We start from the raw sequence: 17,110 nt of genomic DNA, 5'->3' as shown, positions 1-17,110 counted from the left end.
AAGAGATCTGCCACCATCCTTGGGAATGATCAGATGGATGAGGTGAGGGAAAAGCTGGACAGTGTTCACAAGCTTCTCAGGAAGCAGGTATGCTTGGTTGAAGATGCAAAGGCTGTAGACACAGAGAGGAGAGCAGAGGAAGTAGATGTGAACTTCATCAGTGGAACTGGATTCCAAGGTTCTGGAAACCAGGGTGGAAACAGAAAGTCCTATGGAAATAGGGTCAACTTCAACCAGAGTTCGCAGCACCTCAAACCCTACATCAACAATTACAACTACAGCAACAACAGGGGTTATGGAAGCTCCTACTAATAGAAACCACCACCGCCAACTCAAGAGAGCAAGATTGAGGAGATGCTTGATAGAGTTCTCGAGGGTCAGCAGCGCATGACAGTGGACTTCAATGGGAAGATTGATTCTGTCTACACCAACCTGAACACAAAGTTTGAGACTTTGAGCACTCACGTGAAAAAGCTGGAAATGCAAGTTGTTCAGACAGGAGAAGCTGTTAAGAGGCAGGGAGCCCTGACGAGACGGGTAGAAGATGATGTGATGAAGCCCCACGTGAATGCCATCATTGGGGATGATTTTTGGCAAGTGGTGAAAGAAGAGAAGCTGCAAGGAGATTTCGAAGTAGAGAGTCTGATGAGTTTCGGCGGATAGCATTGGTGTCGATTGACGCCAAGCCACGAACATCGGTCGATAGAAGTCACCCAAAACCGATCGATATCCTCTCCTGGACATCGATCGACAACACCTACGGAGTCAACCGCATCTTGCAATGCCGTGAGGATCATGACTCATGAGGAGTTCGCAGCAAAACATCCACATCCGCCCAACCCTGTCTACGTGAAAATCAATCGATATTCTGACCCCATCATCGATCGACATCAGGAGCCCGTCATCGATCGACATCAGAAGCCCATCATCGAATGACATCAGGAGACCGTAATCGATCGACAACAACGAGCGCCCATCGATGGACGAGCACTGATTACATACCGAGTGTAGATGGCGAAGATAGATGTTGCACGTCTTAATGCACTCAGGCCCAAACCCAAACCTTCAGAAAACCCACCAGAGGCCGTCAGGACACCTTCAGATGATGGAATAGATTCTATGGAGGTTGATAGGGTTCCTACGGGAAGAAACTTAAGGAAAAGAAAGGAAAAAGTGGTGAAACATCTGAAGAGGGGGGCCAATGAAAAGGAAAAGGAAAGTTTCCGAAAAATATCTTCATAATTCCTCTAGAAAAGCCATTCGATGAGGCTTATTATACCTACAGATTGTAAATGTTCTTCAGAGAAACCAGAGAGACAGAAGAAGACATTAGGAGAATGTTCTGTGAAGCTAGAGAGCAGATGAGGAAGAGGGTTACATTGAAGAAGAAAAGTGATCCTGGGAAATTTGCAATACCATGCACGGTGAAGGGTATTGAATTCCCACATGCCTTGTGGGACACAGGAGCATCAGTCAGCATCTTACTGAGTATTATGGCAGACCATCTGGGTCTACAGGTAAAGCCTTCTAAGGAATTATTCACTTTTGTGGATTGTTCTCAGAGGAACTCAGGAGGGATTGTGAGAGACCTAGAGGTGTAGATTGGTAATGCCCTAGTTCCAGTAGATTTCCATGTCTTGGACATCAAGCTGAACTGGAACTCTTCTCCATTACTTGGGAGAGCCTTCTTGTCAACAGTGGGAGCAGTGTGCAACTTGCAAACCAACCAGTTGTGCCTAACGCTCATAGATCCTCATGTCCACTACAACCCTATTCCAGTCAAGAAGCCACAAACGACCCCCAGAAGAATCAATGATCCAGGAATCATTGCAGCATGCCACTGTGAAGCTGAGTACGAGACAGAATACTCGGCGTCGATCGAAACTCACACTGGAACATCGATCGACAGTCCCCATCAGATATCGACCGACACATCAAAGGAAGAATCAGTCGACAGTAGTCCAGAAGAATGGGAGAATGACTACTACAATCCCATCATGGGAACACACAACATGCATACGGAGGAGTATGATGAAGATTATGAGGAAGAACGAGCCATCGAACAAAGAGCGAATCTTGACGAGGAAGATAGACATCTCCATCATTCCTCTTGGAAAAATAAGTCGCCATCGATCGACAGGAATGATTCAACATCGATCGACACTCAACCTCATCAACCAAGCCACCTTCGAGCATCGACCGACATCGCCTACTACCCACCGATCAACACTAACGTCGACGCTACCCGATACAAAGATTACTTAATTGGAAGTTGGGCAGATGATCGCCATCACGAGAGCTATGCAGTAGATACAGCATACCATGATCAAGGAGCCGATGAACTTCAAGAGGGTTTCACTTATGGGGAAATTCTCAACATGCAAAGTTGCGATGAAACAGATCAGAGACGAGCAGAAGGTGTTTGGGGAAGAACACATTTCAGCCATCCGATCGACAGAGCTATTCCTCCATCGATCAACATCCATTCTTCAACATCGATCGACATCAGCAATACAACATCCATCGACGGCCGTCCAAAACCAAAAACCACATGAAGTGAAAAAGATAAATCTGATAACCAATATCTAACTCCAGACGAGTTTGATATTTTCAGGGACTCATATGGCTACGCAAAAGCAATAGATGGACGTACACTGCACGTATCTCGAGAGGATATTGCAGACATCCTTCAGACAGCCAACAGGGCAGACAACCTCTTCATGCAACAACGCACTATTACAGAACACCAGCAGAAGGTTACAAAGGAGTTCTATGACACAACTGGTGGCATAGATAAACGCTTCAAATAGAGGTTTCGACACCTTACTCGACCATCGATCGACGTTGACGTCCCAACATTGGTCGACAGACGTCCAGAATTTGGCAGAAGAGATTTTAACCTTTTTGGAACAAGAAAATTCTACTGGGAAGAGAAAGATGAGTATGGAGTCTACAGAGATGATCAGGGATGCACAGGAGATATGGATGGACACATCATTAATGTGTCTAAGGAGGAAATCAGAAACCTAATGGAAAGAGCTTCGACAGATGAGCACAGCTACATATGTCTTCCAGAACATGATAGCTCATTCACACAAACCAAGCTAGTACCAGAGATCTACACCAAGGACGAGATCAATGAGATGTTCTATGGAATCTGCGGAGAACAATGATAGACAATGGATTTGACCCACTTTTATCCATGGTTTATGAGTGTTTTAACTACTAATTATTATATTATAAAGTCTATTTAGAATATTTATAGGATCAGGAGTGATTTGGAGATAAGTGATGATTTTGGAGAATTTTGGAGATATTTGGAGCAAGCACCCGAGATGACCATCGAGCTCGACCATCAGTCGATAATGAAGAGGAATAATCGATCGATGTTCATATGACATCGATCGACAGCGAAGCGCAGAAAGCCCGTTTGGTCACAGGCGACTTGAAGCCCAAGTCTTCACCAATTTACAAGATTACCCCTGACGAGTTTTAACCTAATTATATAAACTTTGCCACCATGTTAGAGGCAAAGTGTGCTTTCTTGTTTTATTATTTTCACAGCAAGGTTTTCTAGGATTTTGATAGATTGGAGAGAAGATCCAAAGTTATAATTTGTGATTGAAACACCATTAATATCTATTTACTATTCTAATGAAGTTTTCTTACCTAATTAATGTTATGAATTGCTTATCCATGTCCGAGTAGTTCCATTGTTAGATTTTAGGGTTTAAATAGGTTACGAGGGATTAGCCCCAACTATAAATTGCTGAGTTGTGGTAATTGTCATTAGGATTGTTCATTAATGTCTGTCTCTAGATTAGCTACCTAGAACTTGCCCTAGGATTGATAGATAAAAGCGAGAGCTTCATTCTCATCCTGAAAACATTCTAACTGAGCTAAGTTTCTTGCTATGAGTATGTCGAAAGCTGATCAAGTGAGCTTAGTAAGCTATCATTCAACCCGCACATAAAGCTTAACTAGAAGCGCGTCGATTGATATCATTATTGAATAATCAATCGACGGAGCGAATGGTGAATCGATCGATATCCCTATAGGATCATCCATCGACACTTTCTAATTGATTGACATACGCTAGTTGAGATCATTAGATCTAGTTAATAGACAAGTCCAAACATGCGAAAGCTGATAGACTTGTTGACTAAGTAGTTGAGCTTTACATTATCATGCATGCAACTCATTAGGCATCTGTAGGATTACAATCCCAAGTTTCCTGAATAAAAACCCTAAGTCTAGTTATTTCCTTTTATGCACCAAAACCTCAACCAATCAATAGAGCAAACACTTGCTTGATAAAAACTGCAATTTACATTTAAACCATTAAAGCATCCTACTTAACAAATCATATTATATTTCTTAGGTTCCCTAGCTCCCTATGAATTCGATCCCTAAGTAATACAACTCGACCTCTTATTTGAGAGAGTATAAATCTCTCCTTAGGGTAATTTGACTGGTATCAAATTTGGCGTCGTTCAGGTACATGCCCATCAGTACTAGAAGCAACAAGGAAACCCAACTACTATTCTCACCAGATCCTGCAAGTTTGGAGCGTTCAATCCGCAAAGAAGCGCACTCCTCATCGATCGACAACAACACCTGTTCGTCGCTCGATTTCGTTCAACCACCCTCAACCCAGAAACTAGTCCCGTCGACCGATACTCACTCACCACCGTCGACTGAAGACACTCATCTTCCATCGACCGACATCGTCCATCCGACATCGATCGATACTCCCGTCCGGACATCGACCGATACTGAGCCGCGAGACATGGTTGCAACTTTGATACTTGTTCGAGATGAGAGAGGGGACCTGCATGACCAGGAAGGTCATCTGCGTAATGCAGCATGTCAGAGGATAGATGCTCAGGGGGGCTGCAATCCCAGAGTCTGATGCTAATGCTACAAGAACTACTTTACCTATAGATGAGGCTGCGCGACCCAAGACGTTGGCTGACTACAACTGTCCAGATCAGTTCTACACCAACAGATCAGCCATTCGTCCTCCCACTATTCAGAGGGATTTCGAGTTGAAGGCGCAATTCTACACACTCGTGGGACAGATCCCCTACCATGGATTATCTCACGAGCATCCTATGGACCATCTTGAGATGTTCGAGGATCTGATATCTGCTATTAAAGTCAAGGGAGTCCCTGAGGATTATCTCCTATGCAAGCTCTTCAAGTTCTCTCTTGGTGGAGAAGCTTTGCATTGGCTTAAGCAGCTACCACCAGGATCTCTCACATCCTGGAGTGACATCAAGAATGCATTCTTATGCAATTTCTTTGATGAAGCATGTGCTGAAGACTTAAGGAGCAAGATCGCAACTTTCTCTCAGGAGCCTGCAGAATCATTCAGAGGCTCTTGGATCAGATTCAAGTCTTATCAGAGAGACTGTCCACACCATAGATTCAATGAAGTACAATTGCTCAGTACTTTTTACAGAGCCATCGCGGTGCAGTACCAGATGGCTCTTGATGCTTCCAGCAATGGGAACTTCAACACCAGGAATCCATAAGAGGCAGTGAAGGTCATTGAAAACCTAGCATCTAGGAACAACACCAAGAACACTGATTTTGAGAGGAAAAAGTCTGCCACCATCCTTGGGAATGTTCAGATGGATGAGGTGAAGGCAAAGCTGGATGTGTTCACAAGCTTCTTAGAAAGCAGGTCTGCTTGGTTGAAGATGCAGAAGCTGTAGACACAGAGGGTAGAGCAGATGAAGAAGAAGAAGTGAACTTCATTGGTGGAACTAGATTCCAAGGTTCTGGAAACCAGGGTAGAAACAAAAATTCCTATGGAAATAGGGGTAATTTCAACCAGAGTTCGCAGTACCAGAAACCCTGCAGCAAAACCTACAGCAACAACAGGAATTATTGAAATTCCTACTACCAGAAGCCACCGCCGCCTACTCAAGAGAGCAAGATTGAAGAGATGCTCGATAGGGTTCTTGAGACACAACAGCGCATGACAGTGGACTTCATTGGGAAGATTGATTCTGTCTACACCAACCTGAACACAAAGTTTGAAACTTTGAGCACCCATGTGAAGAAGCTGGAGATGCAGGTTGTTCAGACAGGAGAAGCTGTTAAGAGGCAGGAAGCCTTGACAAGAGGGGTAGGAGATGATGTGATGAAACACCACGTGAATGTCATCATTGGGGATGATTTCTGGCAAGTGGTGAAGGAAGAGAAGCTGCAAGAAGGAGATTTTGAAGTAGAAAGTCTGATGAGCTTCGGCGGATCGCACTGGTGTCGATCGACGCCAGACCATGCACATCGATCGACGTCGCCCAGTCCAAATCCATCGACAGGATCTCCAGAGCATCGACCAATGACACCAACGGAGTCAACCGCATCTTGCAATGCCGTGAGGATTCTGACTCACGAGGAGTTCGCAGCAAAACACCCACATCTGCCCAACCCTGATAACGTCAGAATCGCTCGACGTGATGTTACCTCCATCGATCGACAACATGATGTCGATATGGATTGACAACCTCCAGCGTTCATCGATCGACGAGCACCTATTACTTACCGAGTGCAGATGCCAAAGATAGATGTTGCACGTCTCAATGCACTCAGGCCCAAAACCCAAACCTTTAGAAAACCCACCAGACACCGTCAGGATACCTTCAGATGATGGAGAAGATTCGATGGAAGTCGATATGGTTCCTATGGGAAGAACCCTAAGGAAAAGAAAGTAAAAAGTGGAGAAGCATCTGAAGAGGGGGCCAATGATAAGGAAAAGGAAAGTTTCCGAAAAAGAGTCTTCAGAATTCCTTTAGATAAGCCATTCGAGGAGGCTTATTATACTTACAGATTGTGGATGTTCTTCAAAGAGACAAGAGAGAGAGAAGAAGACACCAAGAGAATGTTCTGTGAAGCTAGAGAAAATATGAGGAAGAGGGTTACATCGAAGAAGAAGAGTGATCCTGGGCAATTCGCAATACCATGCACGGTGAAGGGTATTGAGTTCCCACATGCTATGTGCGACATAGGAGCATCAGTCAGCATCCTACCTAGGGTTATGGCAGACCATCTGGGTCTGAAGGTGGAGCCTTCCAACGAATTGTTCACTTTTGCGGACTGTTCTCAGAGGAATTCAGGAGTGATTGTGAGAGACCTAGAGGTGCAGATTGGTAATGCCCTAGTTCCAGTTGATTTCCATTTCCTGGACATCAAGCTAAACTGAAACACTTCTCTACTTCTTGGGAGAGCCTTCTTGTCAACAGTAGGAGCAGTGTGCAACCTGAAATCAAATCAGTTGTGCTTGACGCTCATAGATCCTCAAACCCACTACGACCCCATTCTAGTCAAGAAGCCACATATGTCCTCCAGAAGAATCAATGATCCAGAAATCATTGCAGCTTGCCACTGTGGAGTGGAATACGAGACAAAACACTCAGCGTCGATCGAAACTCACACTGCAACATCGATCGACAGTGGCAATCAGAAATCGACCGACAATCCCCAGGACAAATCGGTCGATAGTCTTCCAGATGATTGGGAGAACGACTACTACAACCCCACTATTGCCGCATACACCAGACAAAACATGCACACAGAAGAGTATAATGAAGACTATGAGGATGAACGAGCTACTGAATAAAAAGCCATCCTTGATGAGGAAGATACACTTCTACATCATTCCTCTTGGAAAACGAATGCACCATCGATCAACATAACAGGCTCACCATCGATCGATACTCAACCTCATCAGAGAAACCAGAAACGAGCAACGACCGACATTGCCAACTACTCATCGATCGACAGAGAAGTCAACCGACTGCGAGAGGGAGACTACTCGATTGGCAGTTGGGCAGATGATCACCATCATGAAAGCTATGCAGTAGAAACAACAATATATGAGCCAGGAGCAGATGAACTACATGAAGGTTTCACATATGAGGAACTTCTCAACATGCAAAGATGCGATGAAACAGATCAACATCGATCAGAAACTACTTGGGGAAGAACACGATACAGCCATCCGATCGACAGAGCACGCCGTCAATCGATCGACATATATCCTTCAACATCGATCGAGCTTTCTCATACAACATCGATCGACATCCGCTCTAAACCAAAAACCACTGTAAGCGAAAAAGATAAATTTGATAACGAGTATCTAACTCCAGATGAATTTGGTATTTTCAGGGACCCAGATGGCCACGCAAGAGCAATATATGGACGTATACTGAATGTATCTCGAAAAGATATTGCAGACATCATTCAGACAGCCAATGGAGCAGAAAATTTGTTCGTACATCAACGCAAAATTCCAGAATACCAACAAAAGGATACAAAAGAGTTCTATAACGCAGCTGGTGGCATAGACAAAAGCTTCAAACTAAGGTCTCGCCATCCCACTCGACCATCGATCGACATTGACATCCCAACATCGGTCGACAAACGTCCAGAATTCAGCAGAAGTGCCTTTGATTCCCACGGTACCAGGAAATTCTACTGGGAGGAGAAAAATAAGTATGGCGTCAACAGAGATGAACTTGGATACGCCAGAGATCTAGAGGGATACACCATTCGTGTTTACAACAGAGACATCAGAAGACTTCTGGAAAGAGTTTTGAGAGATGAGCCAAGCTACATATGTTTTCCTGAACATGCTAACTTATTCACACGGACCAAGCTGGTACCAGAGATCTACACCAAGGACGAGATAAATGAGATGTTCTATGGAGTCTAAGGAGCCCAAGAGAAGTATGACGGTGATTTCCAGATGAAGCTTGATGGTGTCTACCATCCACTGAATGATAGCATCGAATGGTTAACTACATGCATGGAAGAGATGAGACAAGACATAGCCAGAATTCAGCAAGCGACCGACTGTTCTCGCCATAAATCGATCGACAGAAGACAACATGCATCGATCGATAGTCGCTTACCAACATCGATCGTCAACGCTTACCAGCATCGGTCGACAACAGACCACCACACTCACATCCGATGAAGTCTCCACAAAACTTTCACACCAGGGAAGAGATAGATCAGTTGGTATAAGAGATCTATAGAGCTCTGGACACTACAAAAGAAAGGCTTGATAGGAGATGTGATGACATCTATTTCCCAATGGATCTTAGCATAAGTGCTTTGACTTCCAAGATTGAAGCTATGCAAGGCGAATTGGTGGTGATTCAGAATTACATTGCCTGCCGACCAGAAGCATCCGCATCGATCGACGGACGCAACAACATATCGACCGACATTGGACTACAAACATTGGTCGACGACACTAAAACCCGATGCCGGCTAGTACCAAAGGTGACATCAGACATTTTTGGCACACAGCACCATGGAGAGGAGATCTCAGCTGACACTTACGCCACACTTACAAGACATCAGTTCAACCTTGACAGTCTTGAAAATAGATTGCAGAGAATAGAAAACACAACTGCAACAATGAAGGAAAATTGGCGCAAAAGGGATGAAGCAATGAGAGACTTCACTGGTACATGGTTCAACAAGCGCAGAGAAGAGATGGACACTTGTTTTCCAACAAGTTCCAGCTTTCAACACTACTAGCCCAATCACCTCCAAAGTCAAGTTAAATGACTATAACAAAGCGCTAAGTGGGAGGCAACCCACTATTAGGTACTTTTTATTTACTTCTTATTGATATACTATTTATGTTAGTTTTTAATTATTGCAGGTCATAAAAAAACAAAAAGAGATCCGAGTAGATGATTGTCGTGAGTATCGACCGACGAGAAGCTGTTGACATCGATCAACATTGCCTAACCTGCCGCCACCGATATCAACATCCTTACATCGGTCGACATCCATTCCGGTCTGGTATATCATTCTAACTTGTTACATTGAGTCCTTATAATTTTGTTATCACCATAACTCGTACTGAATTTACACTGGGGACAGTGTAGTTTAAGTCAGGGAGGAGGTTTACTGATAATAATTTATTTATGAGTTTTATTAAAACGTTTTTTAAAAAGTTTTTTAAGTCAAGAAGGGGATAATGAACTTATAGATTTTTGCTTGTTATCTAACCACTCTTTAGCACCATTCTAGACTTACTGATTGCAGATAGTACTAAAGATACTAAAGTGGATCAACCTGTCAATTATTCACACTTGCAGAGATTGTTTGAAGGAACCAAAGCTGACCTCCAACACTAAACTTGACACAACTACTTGTCTTGGGGCTTGGTATGCATGGGATTGGATTCTTCAAAAAAGTTTAGAAAGTAAAGCCTTGTGTAAATAGATTAATCACCATTTCTCTCTCTATTTTCGAATTATAGATAAAAAATAAAATAAAAAGTAAAAATAAAATAAAAAAAATCTATTATATATATATATATCTATTAGAGATTTATTAGGAAAGAATTCGAACATGACTTGGTGGCTACAACCATTAAGGCTTGCTTCATAAGAATTCTATAGGTAAAGGATTAGAACAGGACTTGGCGGCTACAACCATTAAGACTTGCTTCACAAATAATCCTAGGATATATAGGTCAAAAAAAAGTGAACAGGACTTGGTGGCAACCACCATTAAGGCTTGATTCATGGAAGCCTGTCCAATCTTGGTCAATGATCTTGCTAATATAAGCAGATTTTGACTAAGAGAAAATTAGTAGAGAAAGAGGATAGGAACTAATGTTTACCTGCAGGTCCAGAAACTTGTTTGAAAGTCCTAGCATACTGTGATCGATACCCCCAAGGTAAAGCCTACACTTTTATTTATGCTAAGAAATGAGGTTGGTAGAGGGGAATGTCAAACAATATTTGCTAAGTTGTTGGCTAGATAAATTTGGTTGCTAAGCTAGGATATGATATAATGTGCTTTTGTGATTAGGACTTTTTAGGTGTGGATTGCAATATTGTAGAGGTTATGATTCTAAGTTTTAAACCATGTGAGTCCCTGCTGTTTTCAAACCTCTTTCAGAGAGACTGCCTGTTTGTTTTGCTTGAGGACAAGCAAAAGGGTAAGTCTGGGGGAGTTGATAGACCATGGATTTGACCCACTTTTATCCATGGTTTATAAGTGTTTTAACTACTAATTATTATATTATAAGTGTTTGACCCACTTTTTAGGTGTGGATTGCAATATTGTAAAGGTTATGATTCTAAGTTTTAAATCATGTGAGTCTCTGCTGTTTTTAAACCTCTTTCAGAGAGACTGCATGTTTGTTTTGCTTGAGGACAAGCAAAATGGTAAGTCTGGGGAGTTGATAGACCATGGATTTGATCCACTTTTATCAATGGTTTATAAGTGTTTGAACTACTAATTATTATATTATAGAGTCTATTTACAATATTTATAGGATCATGAGTGATTTGGAGATAAGTGATGATTTTAGAGCATTTTGGAAATATTTGGAGCAAGCACCTGAGATGACCATCGAGCTCGACCATCGGTCGATAATGAAGAGGAATAATCGATCGATGTTCATATCTGGACATCGATCGACAGCGAAGCGCGTAGAAAGCCTGTTTGGTCACAGCCGACTTGAAGCTCAAGTCTTCACCAATTTACAAGATTACCCCTGACGAGTTTTAACCTAATTATATACATGTTAGAGGCAAAGTGTGCTTTCTTGTTTTATTATTTTCACAGCAAGGTTTTCTAGGATTTTGATAGATTGGAGAGAAGATCCAAAGTTATAATTTGTGATTGGAACTCCATTAATATCTATTTACTATTCTAATGAAGTTTTCTTACCTAACTGATGTTATGAATTGCTTAGCCAGTAGTTCCATTTTTAGATTTTAGGGTTTAAATAGGTTAGGAGGGATTATCCTCAACTATAGATTGCTGAGCTGTGGTAATTGTCATTAAGATTGTTCATTAAAGCATGTCTCTAGATTAGCTACCTAGAACTTGCCCTAGGATTGATAGATAAAAGCGAGAGCTTCATTCTCATCCTGAAAACATTCTAACTGAGCTAAGTTTCTTGCTATGAGGAAGGCGAGAGCTGATCTAGTGAGCTTAATAAGCTATCATTCAACCCCCGCATAAAGCTTAACTAGAAGCGCGTCGATCGATATCATTATTGAATAATCGATCGACGGAGCGAAAGGTGAATCGATCGATATCCCTATAGGATCATCGATCGACACTTTCTAATTGATCGACATACAATAAGTCCAAACATGCGAAAGCTGATAGACTTGTTGACTAAGTAGTTGAGCTTTACATTATCATGCATGCAACTTATTAGGCATCTGCAGGGTTATAATCTCAATTTTTCTAAATAAAAACCCTAAGTCTAACTATTTCCTTTTAAGCACCAAAACCTCAACCAATCAATTGAGCAAACACTTGCTTGATAAAAACTGCAATTTACATTTAAACCATTAAAACATCCTACTTAACAAATCATATTAGATTTCTTAGGTTCCCTAGCTCCCTGTAAATTCGATCCATAAGTACTACAACTCGACCTCTTATTTAAGAGAGTATAAATCACTCCTCAGGGTAATTTGAGTGGTATCAAACAAGAGAAGAACAAAGAAGACTTCCAGATGAAGCTTGATGGAGTCTACTATCCATTTAATGATATTATCAGTTGGCTAACTACTTGCATGGAATAGATGAGGCAAGACATAGCCAGAATTCAGCGTACGAACGACGTATCTCACTCTACATCGATCGACAGACATCGATAGTAATCGATCGATAGTCGCTTACACGCATCGATCGATAACCGCTTTCCAGCAACGGTCGACAACAACCCACCACACTCACATACGATGAAGTCTCAACCAGATTTTCACACCAGGGGAGAGATAGATTAGTTGGTAGAAGGGATCTACAGAGCTCTGGAAACTACAGAAGAGAGGCTTGATAGGAGATGTGATGACATATATTTCCCAATGGATCTTAGCATTAGTGCTTTGACTTCCAAGATTGAAGCTATTCAAGGGGAATTAGTGGAGATTCAGAGTTACATTTCCCGTCGACCAGAAGCATCAGCATTAATCGACAGACGCAACAACAAATCGACCGACATTCACCGACAGACATCGGTCGACGACGCTACAAACCGAGGGAAGCTAGTACATAAGGTGACATCAGATATGTCTAATACACACAACCGTGAAGAGGAGATCTCAGCTGACACATACGCCACAGTTATGAGACATCAGTTCAATCTTGAGAGTATTGGAGATAGATTGTAGAAGATAGACGATGCAACTACAATAATGAAGGACAATTGGCGCAGATGAGATGAAGCAATGCGAAACTTCACTGGTACATGGTTCAACAAGCGCAGAGAAGAGATGGAGACTAGTTTCCCAACAAGTGCCAGCTTTCAACATTACTAGCCCAATCACCTCCAAAGTCAAGCTAAATGACTATAACAAAGCACTGAGTGGGAGGCAACCCTCTATAAGATAATATTTAATTGGTTTTTATTTATCTAGTATTGATAATGGTTTTTATTTATTACAGATCATAAAAAAAAGATCCGAGTAGACAATTGCCGTGAGTATCGACCGACGAGACACTGTCGACATCGATCGACATAGCATCACCTGCCGCGACCAATATCAACATCCTTACATCGGTCGACATACATTCTGGTCTGGTATATCGTTCTAACTTGTTACATTACGTACTTATGATTTAATTATCACCATAACTCCAACTGAGTTTACACTTGGGACAGTGTAGTTTAAGTCTGGGGGGAGGTTTACTGATATTAGTTTATTCATGAATTTTAAAAATATTTTCAAACATAAAGTTTTTATTGAGTCAAGAAGGGGATAATGAACTTATTAGATTTTTGGTTGTTATCCAACCACTTTTTAGCACCATTCTAGACTTACTGATTGAAGATAGTACTAAAGATACTAAAGTGGATCAACCTATCAACTATGGTACACTTGCTGAGATTGTTTGATGGAACCAAACCTGACCTCCAACACTAAACTTGACACAACTGCTTGTTTTGGGGCTTGGTATACATGGGATCGGATTCTTAAAACAAGTCTGGAAGGTAAAGCCTTGTGTATATAGATTTATCACCCTCTCTCCCTCTATTTTCAAAAAATATATATAAAAAATATATATATATATATATATATATATATATATATATATTTTATTACTATATATATATGGCAAATCTCCAAAATAGCACTTTTCTAAGTTTATATCACAAAAATAGCACTCCAAAACTAAAATGACCAAAATAGCACCTTTCTAAGTTTATCCTTTCAAAATTTTAATTTTTTTATTTTTCAAAATTTGAAATCTTATCCCCAAAACCTCATTTCTCAACTCTAAACCCTAAACCCTAAACCCTAAACTCTAAACCCTAAACCCTAAACCCTAAACCCTAAACCCTAAATTCTAAACCCTAAACCCTAAACCCTAAACCCTAAACCCTAAACCCTAAACCCTAATCTATAAACCCTAAACTCTAAACAATAAACCCTAAACCCTAAATCCTAAACCCCACCCTTTAACTCTAAACCCTAAGTTTGTGACTTTTGATAAAACATTAAGTGTTATTTTTGTGATTTTTGACCTTGAGTGCTAGTTTGAGAACAAAAACTTGATTTAGTGCTATTTCTGTCTTTTTCTCATATATATATATATATATATCTATTATAGATTTATTAGTAAGGGATTCGAACAGGACTTGGTGGCTACAACCATTAAGGCTTACTTCATAAGAATTCTATAGGTAAAGGATTAGAACAGGACTTGGTGGCTACAACCACTAAGGCTTGCTTCACAAATAATCCTAGGATATAGGTCAAAAAGAAGTAAACAGGACTTGGTGGCAACCACCATTAAGGCTTGATTCATGGAAGTCTGTCCAACCTTGGTCAATGATCTTGCAAATATAAACAGACTTTGACTAAGAGAGAAAATTAGTAGAGAGAGAGGATAAGAGCTAATGTTTACTTGCAGGTCCAGATACTTGTTTGAAAATCCTTGCATCCTTTGATCGATACTCCCAAGGTAAAGCCTGCACTTTTATTTATGCTAAGAAATGAGGTTGGTAAAGGGAATGTCAGACAAGATTTGCTAAGTTGTTGGCTACGTGAATTTGGTTGCTAAGCTAGGATAGGGTATAATGTGATTTTGTGATTAGGACTTCTTAGATGTGGATTGCAATATTGTAGAGGTGATGATTCTAAGTTTAAAATTGTGTGAGTCCCTGCTGTTTTCAAACTTCTTTCAGAGAGACTGCATGTTTGTTTTGCTTGAGGACAAGCAAAATGGTAAGTCTGGGAGAGTTGATAGACCATGGATTTGACCCACTTTCACCCATGGTTTATAAGTGTTTTTACTACTAATTATTATATTATAGAGTCTATTTATTATATTTATAAGAACAGGGGTGATTTGGAGATAAGTGATGATTTTGGAGCATTTTGGAGATATTTGGAGCAAGCACCTGAGATGACCATCGAGCTCGACCATCGGTCGATATTGAGGAAAAAATATCGATCGATGTTCACATCAGAACATCGATCGACAGCGAAGTGCGCAAAAAGCTCGTTTTGTCACAGCCGACTTGAAGCCCAAGTCTTCACCAATTTACAAGATTACCTCTGACGTGTTTTAATCTAATTATATAAGCTTTGCTACCATGTTATAGGCAAAGTGTGATTTCTTGTGTTTCTAGTTTTACTATTATCAGCAAAAGGTTTTTAGGATTTTGATAGATTGGAGAGAAGATCCAAAGTTATATTTGTGATTGCAACTCAATTAATATCTATTTAATATTCTAATGAAGTTTTTTTACCTAATTGCTGTTTTGGCCATGTCTGAGTAGTTCCATTGATAGATTTTAGGGTTTAAATAGGATATGAGGGATTAGCCCCAACTATAGATTGCCGAGTTATGATAATAATCATTAGGATTGTCATTAATGCCTGATTCTAGATTAGCTACCTAGAATTTTCCTTAGGATTGTTAGATAAAAGCGATAGCTTCATTCTCATCCTGAAATCATTCTAATTGAGCTAAGTTTCTTGCTAAGAGTAAGGCGAGAGCTGATCTAGTGAGCTTAGTGAGCATCATTCAACCCGCGCATAAAGCTTGACTTGTTGCTTAGTAGTTGAGCTCTACATTATCATGCATGCAACTCATTAGGCATCTGTAGGATTATAATTCCAAGATTCCTGAATAAAAACCCTAAGTCTAGCTATTTCTTTTTAAGCACCAAAACTTCAACCAATCAATCGAGCAATTACTTGCTCAAACAAAACTGCAAATTTACATTTAAATCATTAAACCATCCAACTTAACAAAACCCATTAGATTTATGAGGTTCCCTAGCTCCTTGTGGATTCGATCCCTAAATACTGCAATTTAACCTCTCATTTGAGAGAGTAAATTCACTCTTTAGGGTAATTTGAGTGATATCACCTATTTTACGACGAATTAACTACGAAAACCGTCGTCGTTATAATTGTGTTTTCTTGTAATGTATGCAACTTCTTTGATGCGCGTGCTGAAGATTTGAGGAGCAATATCGCTACATTCACTCAGGAGCCTGTAGAATTATTCAGAAGCTCCTGGATCAGATTCAAGTCTTATCAGAGAGATTGTCCACACCATGGATTTAATGAAGTACAGTTGTCCATGGTTTATAAGTGTTTTAATTACTAATTATTATATTATAGAGTCTATTTAGTATATTTATAGGATCATGAGTGATTTGGAGGAAAGTGATGATTTTGGAGCATTTTGGAGATATTTGGAGTAAACACCTGAGATGACCATCGAGCTCGACCATCAGTCGACATTTAGGAAGAATAATCGATCGATTTTCACATCGTGACATCGATCGACAGCGAAACCCGCAGAAAGCCCATTTGGTCTCAGCCGACTTAGAGCCCAAGTCTTCACCAATTTATAAGATTACCCCTGACGAGTTTTGACCTAATTATATAAGCTTTTCCAACATGTTAGAGGCAAAGTGTGCTTTCTTGTTTTACTGATTTTACAGCAAAGGTTTCTAGGATTTTTAATAGATTGGAGAGAAGATCCAAAGAGATTTGTGATTGGAACTCCATTCATATCTATCTATTTATCTATGCAGTTTTTATACATTGTTGTTGTTATGAATTGCTTGGCCATGTCTGAG

The 17,110-nt window shown here is 40.7% G+C and overlaps 1 non-coding gene across 1 annotated transcript; it reads right to left on the bottom strand.

Annotated features, from left to right (window-relative positions):
* Positions 1 to 5,323: 5,323 nt before the first annotated feature.
* Positions 5,324 to 5,431, bottom strand: LOC125590967. The gene has a single exon (XR_007326964.1). It is a non-coding gene; the product is annotated as a small nucleolar RNA R71 (small nucleolar RNA).
* Between the last annotated feature and the right edge of the window lie 11,679 nt (positions 5,432 to 17,110).

This window comes from Brassica napus, chromosome C7 (assembly GCF_020379485.1).
Source record: "Brassica napus cultivar Da-Ae chromosome C7, Da-Ae, whole genome shotgun sequence".
Taxonomy (NCBI): Eukaryota; Viridiplantae; Streptophyta; class Magnoliopsida; order Brassicales; family Brassicaceae; genus Brassica; species Brassica napus.
Note: the sequence above shows the minus strand (reverse complement) of the source record. Positions and strands in the feature narration are given on the sequence as shown.